Source organism: Astatotilapia calliptera, chromosome 18 (assembly GCF_964374335.1).
Source record: "Astatotilapia calliptera chromosome 18, fAstCal68.1, whole genome shotgun sequence".
Lineage (NCBI taxonomy): Eukaryota > Metazoa > Chordata > Actinopteri > Cichliformes > Cichlidae > Astatotilapia > Astatotilapia calliptera.
The window spans coordinates 27730944-27743725 of record NC_137439.1 but is presented as its reverse complement, the minus strand read 5'-3'; the positions used below and the strand labels follow the sequence as shown (position 1 = coordinate 27743725).

General features: G+C 38.2%; 1 protein-coding gene and 2 long non-coding RNA genes across 6 annotated transcripts in view; 2 read left to right on the top strand and 1 right to left on the bottom strand.

The window, feature by feature from the left end:
* The window catches only part of gpr158b (G protein-coupled receptor 158b), a 97060-nt gene that overhangs the window by 30580 nt on the left and 53698 nt on the right, over positions 1-12782 (top strand). The gene's annotated exons all lie outside the window — the stretch shown is intronic.
* On the top strand, positions 7630-10492 carry LOC145422042 (uncharacterized). Of its 4 annotated transcripts, XR_013903422.1 has the most exons (4): positions 7630-8476; positions 8896-9036; positions 9258-9339; positions 9874-10492. It is a non-coding gene; the product is annotated as an uncharacterized LOC145422042 (long non-coding RNA). The 4 variants fall into 4 exon arrangements; XR_013903420.1 differs by lacking the exon at positions 7630-8476 and having other exon boundaries at positions 8508-9036; positions 9213-9339; XR_013903419.1 differs by lacking the exon at positions 7630-8476 and having other exon boundaries at positions 8519-9036.
* Positions 10183-12011, bottom strand: LOC113009918 (uncharacterized). The gene is made up of 2 exons (XR_003270263.2): positions 11575-12011; positions 10183-10781 (listed from the first exon to the last, which is right to left on the bottom strand). It is a non-coding gene; the product is annotated as an uncharacterized LOC113009918 (long non-coding RNA).

The window sequence follows — 12782 nt, the reverse complement described above, 5'->3', positions numbered from 1 at the left end:
TACATGATAAACATGGAAACAGTGTCATGAATTACTGTACCATACTATCGTCTAAAACTGCTGAAGGATTCTGATGCCATGAACATTTCTTTTGCACTCATCTCTTTTCCTTCCCCATGCGTTTATATGCCACATTTTATTTTGTTAACTTTTGTCTACTTTTGTCTCTGTTTGTGTTTTGTCCTGTTTGTTGTTTAGTTGTCTCTCTGTGATCCTTTGCTCTCACTCACCAAGCAGATGGCTGGTTCCTGTTAAAAGAGAGGTCTTCTCACAAGCACCTGCTTGTAACGAATCATCAGATTCTTCACTGCAGGATCTTTACTTAACTATATGAAATGAGATGACTGTTGTTAACTAGCGTTATATATGTAAAAAAAAGAAAGAAAAAAGAACGTAACATGTATATGATATAAGTTGTGATGAAATAAAAATAAAGATGGTAGAAAAGTTTGAGAGGGAAAAGAAAAAGGACTGAAAACACATAACATGCTACCAGGACATGGCACAGATGTCCTTGGTTTCCATCACTAAACCCAAAAAATAACTTGTAAGTATACCCATCTGGCACAGTTCACATTTTGAAGCAGTACCTGCTAAGTTCTATCAGTCACTCAGTCTGTAGCTCATAGGAGAAATGCCAGAAAGAGGTGAAGTCTCTGAGGTGTAAAGCTCACATACTGTTTTCCAAAAACAGAAAACATGGAAGCATCGTAACTCCCAGGTCTGTTTGTCTACACCGATGCACTGTGGAAGCAATGATTTACTGTACCTGTTTATTCTCTCAACCAGTGAACTTCAGTTCAGACATTTATATCCTCTGCAGATCATCCCTGCTGCTTGCTGCTCCCCAGTTTGGAGATTTGGGGCTATTTGTCAGCTTTATAAAACTGATCAGTGGGTTAGTTGAGAAGAAAGCCTTGGCATATAGTTACTATCCTTACTTTAGAAAAAAATAAACAAAACATTATCCAAAATGACATGTTGTTAAAGTAGAGTTCAGCTAAACTGCCACATTTTAATATTTTTATACTAGATTTATATAACCTTTAATCAGAAATGCATTTCTCTGAAGCGTGGCTTTGTGCAAACAAATTACCAAATCGCCGTTACCTTGATCAGGTTGAATGTTGAAGTTGCAAGGTTGCAAATCTAATGATGCATTTTGTAGTCAAAATTAGTTTAAAAAAATATAATTATTTTTGAATTGTTAAGCACGTATTAGAAAGCTGAAACCTTTCTAATACGTGTATGGCTACATTCAGGGGGCAGTTAGCTTAGCTTAGCTTAGCTTAGCATAAATAGTAAAAGAGGGCTAAAAAGAGCTACTGTGTCCTTGTTTTTAAAAGATATACCTACAATCATCATTTAAAACAGATAATATCAAAGACACATCGTGTTTTATTTTACCTTTAACTTGCATAGTTAACCAGTGATGTTAAAAAAGTGAACTTTAGATAGCTATGCTAGTTTTTTTCTCCTGGTTCCACTAAATAAAGTGAAAACAGCAACTTACAACCAAAAGACAAATAAGTATTGTTCTCAAAAACACACTTCAAGCAGGAGTTGAGTTTTGAATAATATGAATATAAAATGAATTTGTCAGTGGCTGATTCATGGGCTGTGAATACAATCTGACTGTTCTCCACAGCAGCAGTCCCACGGGGGGATGCTGTTTTTTACCAGGCGTGCAACATAATACACTATTTATGAATGTTCATGTGAAATTTATTGCAGCTTTATTTGGTATAAGTATGTGCGCTCACATGAGTGTACAGTGTCCACACTGGTGCCTGTGTGTATGTGTGTTGTTAAGTGTGTTTAAGCTCCAGAAGGTCTCTAAGCCCATGTTGCTCCCACAGTCATAAATGCAAGCTGGAATTATGCAGGCGCACTTAAATTCTGCAAACAACCCTTAATTCTTAATTTAGATATTAATTAGTTTCCCTGTTACTTGGCAAGGGCCTGTGATTTCCCCTGACACCGGGCATGTTTGTAACTGGGACGTCTGCTGCTTTGTGCCGCAGAGAAACATGTAGGAGACTCAATAACACCAATGAAACAACTTTATTAACTGAGACCAAACGCAGCGGCCATGAGAAGAAACACATACAGTAGGAACTGTAAACTACTTTATTCAGATAGTGCCATCTGTGATAACTCCTGGGACCCATTATATGATTCAGATTCTTTGATTTTTCGTTTCAGTGATGGATGAAAACTCAGTGAAGCACTGAAACCCATGCGCAGTCTTCAGCATTATAAATTGTGCACCCTTTTCTCATGCTAGAACTGAGCCAGAGCTTAAATATATTTTGCTATAAGTGCAAATATTTCGGAAGCTCTACATAGCTTTACTACAATGGGAAGCTAATGCTTATTTTGAAGCCAGAATTGCTAAAAGCCTTAATGTTTGAAGAATACTTTCAACACAATAAAAGTGCCTCTAATTTTGATTTCATATTAGGAAAGACCTGGAGCAATTCCCTCTCCAAGCAGAAACAAGATGAAATTATACCTGCACATGCTCGGCAGGATTCTCAGTCTGTGTGTCTCTGCCGCAGGCTCATTTTACTATGGCAGAAGTTTTGAACAAAAAAGAAAGAAAGACAAAAAAACTACACTGAGGTATAAAATCTAATTTTTGAATACACAGTATTTTTCTTCTGCTGTCGAAAGTTAAAGGTGACTGCAGCAAGTTAATCTTTAGGTTCTTGGTTAAACAATAACTTGAGCAACTTATCCAAATATAGTCTGTTGCTAGGTAACATACAAGATTTGATCTGGGATGGTAGATCTGCTGTGGTAACACAGGGCTGCAATTACCCCTGAGCCACATGGGCACAATGTAAGCACCTTGTACTCTACTAACATTTTAGAAAGAAAGCTGTGTTATCTCAAATGCGTCCATTAAAATAAAGCAGCTGATCACTGAATACTTTATAGTATAAAATCTATTTGAGTTGAAACAACTTTGATAGAAAGTCTGATGACATATATACCTGTAGGTGATTGCATAAGACTCATCTGAACTAAAAAGCTTCTATAAAAACAAAATTTAAAAAAAGCACACAACTTGATGCCAGATATCTAAAAGAATTTAAACTAACAGTATATACATTAAGAGAAAACACATGATTACATGTTTACTTTAAAGCATGTTTTTATTCTAATATTTTTAGTGCCACTGTTACAATTGTCCCCTGGGGGTGTTTGTTACTTAGTGTAAATTCTTGTGTTTAATGCATCATAAGACCGACTATGTAAATAATGGGGTTGGGTCACATATATTTTATGTGACAATGTTGTACGATGTCGTGTTGATACAGGGACACCAAATAACTTTTTATTAAATAAACTAAAACAGTCTGGGAATACATGAAGAAGAGGGCCGATTTCATGCATCGCCATTTTTAGATAACATCGGCTTAACTGGTTGGTGATTGCACTGAATTTATTTCACATTCTGCGACTGATTGCAACTTGTGGTGATTTAATAGTTGCCCAGAGCTCGAGGATGTTGCATGCTCACAACCACTTTTAATCGCAAGGCAAGTGCACAGGTCGCCTAATGAGAGGCAACCAAAATAGTTACAATTTGACTTGCTTGTTGACAGCTTGCAAATAATTGCTGTCTAACTTATAAATGCAGATGACTGCCAACATTTTGCCTTCAGTCTGAATGAGTCTTTGTCACTGAACACAGCTGGCTGCCAGTTGTATTCTGATTATATTCCTATACAACAGTAAGGTTCCCAAGTATAAATGTAATAATTAAATTTTCTGTCCATGTAGATGGCAACAGATACATGATTTTCGATTAGTTATCAAAGTTAAGTGCTTTATTATCAGAAAGAGATGGCATGTAATTACTAACTATCCCCCATTCAGTTCTTCCGCTGGTCCAGTTCAGGTTGGCAGGGCAAGTGGAGCCTATCCCACCTGTTTTAGCGTAAAAGGTGGATACACCAATCCAAGCCTGTGATGGACAGGACAACCACCTATGGCCAATTTAGAATCACTAGTTAATTTAATGTGCATGTCTTTGGATTGTGGGAGGAAGCTCGAGTACCAGGAGAGAACCAATCCCGTCTTTAAGTGATGACGTGATGAATCCTGCTTTCGGGCCCAAAGTACTCAGCATTTAATAAGGCTGTTGTGTGCTTAACATGTTTTGATGCGTTGTATCTTCTTCTATTTAATCCAACAAGCCCCTACAAACAGTCAGTGATCACTGTCGGCCTCTCTCAGGTTTTATTACCTCTATTCATTTTAAAGCTCAGTTTTTAAAACCTTAAAATATAAGTACAGCTCAGCCCATGCAGCACTTTATTAATGACTAACCTTGTATTGTGGATGGATTATCTCAGTTGTTCTCCTGACTGAAGATCGGTCCGTTTACAGCATCCTGCCATGCGATTGCATTTGTCCCTAACCATCGGGAACCCTCACATTAACTTTTATCGAGTGGAAAAAAAGTTAGCGTTCATCCTCCAATTTCACTGTGTTTATGTTATGCTAACATAGCTGTGTCGCTAGTGATCACGTAGCACATCGTTATATACCAGCTAGCCAAACTTCAGTTACCCTACAAACGTCACTGCTGTTTATTTTCCTGTCTTCATTTATGTCAGAAGTGATAACAGAGCTGTATGTCTTAATTTGTTTTGTAAATCCCACAGTCAGAACATACATACAGAACATACAACATTAGGGTTGCCTACTCCCTGAAAAATAAATAAGGGACACCTCGTGGCCAGGGCCGGGCAACCCAGTTGTCTTCACCCTTCCCAGTGTGGTAGCTCTTTTTTTGTGTGTGAAATTATTTTTTAATCATTTGACTTGAATTTGATTTAAGCAGATGCATGTTCTTTGTGATATGACCATATGGGAAACAAATGATCATTTAGCCATTTATTTTTAGCTCAAAATGACAACATTAATACAATAAAACAGGACTCTCTCTTAAACAGAAGCCTGTCATGCTTAGCTTTTGAGAATATAAGTAAATCTTTCTTTAAAAGAACTCTGTCCCGCTTAACTTAAAATTATATAAATTAATAGAATGCAATAGAACGAAAAACATTCTTGTAACAGTGCACATGTAGTGCATTTAGTACAATTGGCTTCAGTTGAGGTATTATTTCAGCTTTTCTAACGCTAATCAGCTGCTCCTGTTTGTAAACCCGCTTGTTCCCATGATTACGCATCTTAACTCATCATCATTATTCATCTATGTATTACTTTTATGTATTAGTCATCTATTTGTTGTAATCATCTATCCTTGCAGTTGTTTATTACACAAAATAAATTATATTATCACAGTTCTGGCCACATAGCGCTGATATTCACTGCACATGCCCATATTAACCTTAACCAGAGGGTTTAAAAAAAAACAAACCAGTGTTTACATACCATATCTGCTTCTGCCGTGGCCTGGTGGACAAAAAATTGGTTAAGGGTTCCCCGAGCTTTCACGCCCCTCATGTTCTTCATGTGCCCACCATTAGAAGCATGCCTATGGAAAAAGTGCGCCGGCACACAGTGCAGTACGCTTTATAGGTGTTATCGTGCACTTTTCCAGCCAGGTGTTTTCCTTTTCCCATTCCTCCCTGTACTTTTGCAGCCTTTTTTTTTTCTTTCTCTGAGTGATCAAACATTGCTGCTCTAATGCTGGGCTTACACTGTGCGATTTTTGGCCCATTTTGAGCCGATTTTTGAGTCGTGCGACCGATTTGGCGATCGGCCCGATTTTGGCCTTCATCGTGCATCGTGTAGTATACGTGGGGTAACGAGAAGCGATTAACACCTCACGACCAGCTCCCGATCATCAATCGCTCGTGAGGGTGTCACCGCAGCTGCTCACACTGCTCACGCGCAAACACGTAAACGTCTGTGAAAAAGATGGAGCAGCACGGCTGTGCAGCGTGTGATCTGGACACAAGCGATGGAGGCACAACTTGTAGAACTTTGGAAAGCTCATCCGAGCCTTTTCGATGTGGCATCACAAAATTATCACGACCACAACAACCGTGAAAATAGTTGCATTTACACTGCTGCTCAATCACAGCTGCCTGATCAATGTTTTTCATTAGCAATTTAGCAAAGTTGATGGTGGTGGTGTGTCTGTGTGAGTGAAAGACGGAGAGAGAGAGCGAGCAAGCGACAGATTTTCTGTTATAACCAGTGTTGGGACTAACGCGTTATTAAGTAACGCGTTACAGTAACTACGTTATTATTGTGGTAACGAGCACGGTAACTAGTTATTATGCTAAAATCAGGAACGCGTTACTCGTTACTGTGATTTAGATAGGGTCGTTACTCGTTACTTCGTGTGGTGGCTATCGCGGAGCTTCCACAGATTCAGTAACATTAGCAAGTGGTGGAGGCCCGCAGGTGGATGAAGGAAAGGGGAGGCAGAAGGAAAAGAGACCCGAGGCGGCCGCCGGTCCAAGTGTGAACTGAACTTCAGGTAAGAAGTTATGACCTGCAGTCTCTCTGGGTCAGATATGAACCAAGTTTAGGTGGAGTTTATTTTCGTTATTCTGACTTTTTCCGTACTGCGTGCTAGCTAGCATGACGGAGTTTCTATACAGCTGGGTGGGTGCTATGAAGCTAATGATGTTGAACTTTATTTTGTTCATAAGTTATTAGAGTTGCCAACCGTCCCTTCTGGTATTCAGAGAAAATATTACGCGTTTCTTATTGAGGTGAAAAGGAACAGTTTGTCCCGTAATTCAGCTACAATGAAAAAGGCACAAAGCTGGAGTTATTCTGTGTTTACGCTGCACAGCTGCCTCTTCTTCTCTCATCCTCTCCCCCTCCCTCTTATGGAACTCCAAAGTGTTCAAAATTAAATAAATAAATAGGTCAAGATGAAATAAATAACTATGTGAATAAATAAGACACAGATATGTAATGTGAGAATGATATTGTGAAATAATGGAACACATTTTGAAAACAATGCTCATTATTGTGAAACATATTACATTCTGCTATATATATTTTCTTATTATTGTGAAATATTATTTCATGGTCATTATTTTTCACAATAACAGAGATTATTCCTGAGGCATTTTATTTATTTCCAGCCGTTTATATTCCAAAATGACCTTTTTTCAAAGTCAGTCTTTATTTCAAAATCCCGTTTTTCCCGATGGTCTATTTATTTCATAATGCGACTTTTCAGCAGAATGACTTTGTCTGTCAATCAAGAAAGACAGGGCGGAGCCAGTTGTATGATTGGTTGCTCCTTTACTCAGACATAAGTAATCCGGTTGTTCAGTCTGACGTCACTAGCCGTGTCTGGGTCTAAACTCCGCTGCAGGTCCATATATCAAACGATCACTATGGCATTACTGAGAGTTGAAAAACTGTCTAAAGTATTTCATCTTTAATAAAATGATCAGCGTTCTGCTCTACCAGGTGTAACAATTGAGTTTAACATCCAGGCATCCATGAAAACGGAATTTATGACATTTAACGGAGTTAGAAGTTAGCAGGGAGTTAGCTCGCTAGCTTCTATCTAAATACAATATAGCATGTCCTGACTGCGGGGTTTTGGAAACAAATTAAAACGTACAGCTCTGCTATCACTTCCAGCATAAATGAAGACAGAAAACTAAAGTTTGTAGGGTTACTGAAGTTGGGCTAGCTGGTATATAATGATGTGCTACGTGACCGCTAGCGACACAGCTATGTTAGCATAATATAAACAAGCTAACTTTTTTTCCACTCGATAAAAGTTAATGTGAGTGTTCTCGGTGGTCAGGAACAAATGTAATCGCATGGCAGGATGCTGTAAAAGGACCAAACTTCAGCCAGGAGAACAACTGAGATAATCCATCCACAATACGAGGTTAGTCATTCATATACTGCTGCATGGGCTGGGCTGTAGTTACATCGTAAGGTTTTAAAAACTGAGCTTAAATAAATGATTAGCGGTAATAAAAGCCGAGGGAGCTCAACAGTGATCACTGACTGTTTTAGGAGCTTTTTGAGATCAAATAGAAGAAAATACATAACATTAAACATGTTAACAACACAAAAGCCATATTAAACGCAGACTACTTTAGACCCGGAAGTAGGATTCGTCGCGTCATCACTGAACAACCGGATAGCACATGAATTGTCGATTTAGGTTTAATGGTGCAATGCATCTCCTATGCAGCTGGCGGCAGTATGCAGCTCAAAATAAACTTAAGGCACCGACAAATGCAAAACACTGGGCGCGAATAACGTTACAGGTGTATCAATTCTTGTGAAGGGCATGGCTGCAGGAAACAAGTCCGTTTCTGAGTTACTCAGAGAACTTGCTAACCGCTTAGATTGAACGTCTTCACCTCAGTCTGCGTATTGCAGCAGTGTACTGGAGATGAAGTGGTCCCTGGTCCAAGTTCTCATCACAACCGCACAGTGTTAACGTTAGCAAATGCTAACGCTATCACAGCTAGCTCCACTCCACGAAACGCTGTTTAGGGTAAGTAACGATATGTTATTATTGCTTGGTTAGTCTGTCTGGCAAAAATGAGCTTTTTAATCAGTTTAGTCACAGATTTTTTTTAATACTGTTTTTTATCATAGCAAAGAATTCTATAAATTAGGTAAGAGAAAATAATTGTCTTCTGGGTTAATGTCTGTATTACTATTTACATTGTTGTAGGTAATAGTTATTCATGACTGTTTTAAAGTGGCTTATCTTCTGTGCTAATATGGAAGACAAGTAATCTATGTGAAAGAAAAGAAAGCAATTTTAGTTCAACGTAGTGATTTTGTAAGTGGGTATAATTTGAAAATGCTTTTACTAGTACAGTGGATGTTCTTTAAATATTTAACATTTAAAGTGTGTGTCACTTTACAGACTCCAACTTCAGTTTTGGTTTGGTCTCACCGTTGTAGGTCATAACACAAACAAGTCGTCAAGTCAAGCAGCTGAGGAAAGGGCTTAAGGAAACCATGGTATGGCCGCTTCTGACAGAAAGATCAGACATCATTCCTCCTTTCTTACCAAGGGAATCAGAGACTGCTCCCTGTTGTGAGGTAAGGTCAGGTCACATCTTTTAACATCTGAATAGTAAAGCTATTTGGTTAATTTATGAAGGATGAACATTAATTGTTGACACAAAACACCAATATACTGTTTTGTATGCGTGGGTTAGTTGAACAGCTGGGTTACATTTAATAAAAATACACCTAATGTTGCTGATGCTCTTAAGACTACAAGATAAGTAAAGCTATAAAATGACTGTGGCCTGCCACAGAAGATGAAGATGAGGAAGAAGAGGAATGCTCCCGAGGATAAATGCAGAGTGGCAGGTTACCTTCGGTCCTTCATTGAAAATGGTAAGTCTGCTGCGATAGGTATTTTGCCATTGGTTTTCTCTGATTATACTTTGGTAAATTACATACAGTCCAGTGATCTTGGGTCATTAACAAAGTACACTATAGTAGAGCTGGGCGATATGAGATTTTTTCATATCACGATATTTATTTTTATTTATTTTTTTATAAAAAGGACAAGAGCGGTGAGGTCTATCGCAATAGTTTAATTTTTCTATTGAGAAAAAGTTATTTCGCAATACATATCGTTATCGTTCTATCGCCCAGCTCTACGCTATAGTATAATTTTGTTTTGTTATTTGCTCCATGCAATACATAAGAGTGGTGGCATTATCAGTTGCACTAGAATTGTATGTAGACTACTTTTAGCTTTGTTAACATAAAAATATCTATAAAAGCTACAACAGCAATTTGAGTGGGGCAAAAATGTCTGGTGCCCTGTATGTAAGTGGTCATCTTTTATGGTATTTCTCCATAAAAGATTCAAAATAATGAATATAGGATGTCATTATAGTTTAAAACAATCTTCTGTTGCAGCATCTTGTGCACAACAAAAAGCCCTCATCAAGTTTTGGACAGGATGGGAAGTCTTGCCGAGAAATGACTGTGGAAGTGGTCAACAGCAATCTTCCAAAGTCTTCCACCGGTTTTGAAGTACTACGTCTTCCTGCACACTACTGTACCTATGAGTCATTTCTAATGGACATTCAGGTGTGTCTCAACTCTACTGACTCAGGTTTTGGTCTGGTTTACGATTGATTCCATAACCACATGGTAAAATTAGACCATTTCTTCTTTCTTGCATCACATTACTGTACTTGGTGTTCAAAGAAACGGACAATCTAGTGAGTTCTAGTTCTTTTTAATACACTTGACAGTGAAAAATACAGAGTACAGGTGTGCATTTATGGCTTTTTTAATATAAACTGATGAAGAGTTCAGATATCAAAATCAGTTGTTCACTGTACATTATAAATTACACAATATGTTTTGTTTATACTCGCTACTGATACAAAAAAAATTTCTAGAAAAAATTATTTGAATTAAGATGTTACACTACTCTGTGTTCATTGTATTAAATCTGCTCAGAGTTGACATGTACTGTATATCCAACCAAGAAATGAATATCATTAAAGTGACAGCTGTATAAAACAAATCCTGTTTTATAGCCACTCACTGTTTTGTTGAAAATGAAATTGGTTATGCTGTTTTGAGTCAGTATTAGCTACAAAGCTGTAGAAATTAAAAAAAAAAAAAAAATCCTCCTGACATAGAAACTGATTAAATGTAATAATGTCTTTCTACAAGTGATTTTGAAGTATTGGTAGCACAGCAGGGTCTTGTTCATTCAGTGCATCTGGGAGCTGAATCTCAGGAATGGTGATCTCATTTGATGGGCAGCGATTATGTTGTCCTGTCCAGTCCACACCATAATCCTCATCAACCTGAAAGAGCATGCACATGTTTTAAATCTAAACTGAAGAGGTGTTTCCTGCAGCTGTTCCTAGATGGACTTATTGAGTCTGCCAGGGCCTATGTGAGTTGCTTAGGCATTGGCTACCAACTAATTATTCATTCACCCATTCTAGGTCAGGATTGGTTCTCTTCAGGTATAACAAATTTAACTTTGTTTAAAGTATTGCCATCTATACCTGACAGGTGGGATAAAAGAGAATGGCTTGGGAGGCGCACAGCAAATCTCAAAGTTTTCCAATTAATGCTGAAAGAACCAAGGATGTAAATGTATTCTTGTTTTAGCTTTACCGAAGACACCAGAGAAAGTATATCTATAATGCTGCTGAAATAGACAAAACCATTTCAATAAACTCGCTATTTAACATCAACCTTGTTATGCGTTATCAGAGAACAATCAACTGCAAACAGCAATGAAACATTCAACTATGTACTATTTAAAGCACTAATGACCCTGTTGTCTAACAAGATGTGATAAGTAAGTAGACTGTGGAAAGCTGGTGGGTCTACTCTCTGTGTAAAAGGTTCCTACAGGCTCCACTGACCCCAGTCTCCGAGTTAACACACTAACAGCTAACACTGCTAAACGTGTCTCAACGCCGAGATGGCGCCGATAGCTTTAGCCGTAGCTGCCCCACTTAGTTTAGACAGTAACAAAAAAAAGTAAGCGATAATAATTCATTGTCAAACGTCATAATTAAGGTCAACACCTAAACAATGCTGTGTACAGAATCACACAGGTGCTCAATTACAGCATAAACTTACCTTAGACCATCCTCCGTCATTTTCCTCCTAATTGTGCTCGGAGACACAGAAAACGTATCGGCAATTACCCCGACGGTTATCCCGGACAGCACTAAAGTCCTGAGTGCTGCACCGGGATTTCTAGACGTGGACGGCCAACATTTGAAGACTGTTCTTCCTCGGCGTATTCCAAACGAACACGGTGCTGATTTGATCTTAAACCTTTGACAATGCTGTCATCGATGCGAACATCTTGAAGAGCAATTATCATCCCAAGCATTTCAGAAACATCTAAACGACTCAAAACAGTATCTACAGGTAAATGATCCCTCTCTATCTGATTTGCTTAAATGAGCAGAACTGGCTGAAGTTCACACCAGTCCGCCATCCTCCGTGACTTTTGACCTAGCACGCTGTTGCTAGCTGCAGTAGCCGTCCGCGGAGCCGCTATCCAGGAAAACTAGTCGATGGTAAACGATAAGCCAATAGGTGCAAAGGTCCAGCCCACTTACATTGATTGACAGACAGCTGCATAGGAGATGCATTGCACCATTAAACCTAAATCGACAATGTGCTATATGTCTGAGTAAAGGAGCAACCAATCACACAACTGGCTCCGCCCTGTCTTTCTTGATTGACAGACAAAGTCATTCTGCTGAAAAGTCGCATTATGAAATAAATAGACCATCGGGAAAAACGGGATTTTGAAATAAAGACTGACTTTGAAAAAAGGTCATTTTGGACTAAAAACGGCTGGAAATAAATAAAATGCCTCAGGAATAATCTCTGTTATTGTGAAAAATAATGACCATGAAATAATATTTCACAATAATAAGTAAATTTATATAGCAGTATGCAATATATTTCACAATAATGAGCATTTTTTTCAAAATGTGTTCCATTATTTCACAATATCATTCTCACATTACATATCTGTGTCTTATTTATTCACATAGTTATTTATTTCATCTTGACCTATTTATTTATTTAATTTTGAACACTTTGGAGTTCCATACCCTCTCCCGTTTCTACTTCAATCATGAAAACTGATCAATGATCAGCTTTTCTCTCTTGTTTGTTTATCGCTCACTTTGTGCCAGAAAGAGGAAACCAGCGGATGTGGCGCTAAACAACAGCAGCACGTTTAAGCTTGATCAGCTGTTGTTAGAATTTATTTAATATTAATTTCTAGTATCAGCTGATGTTTGCTGGAGCCACAGCTGCAAAAA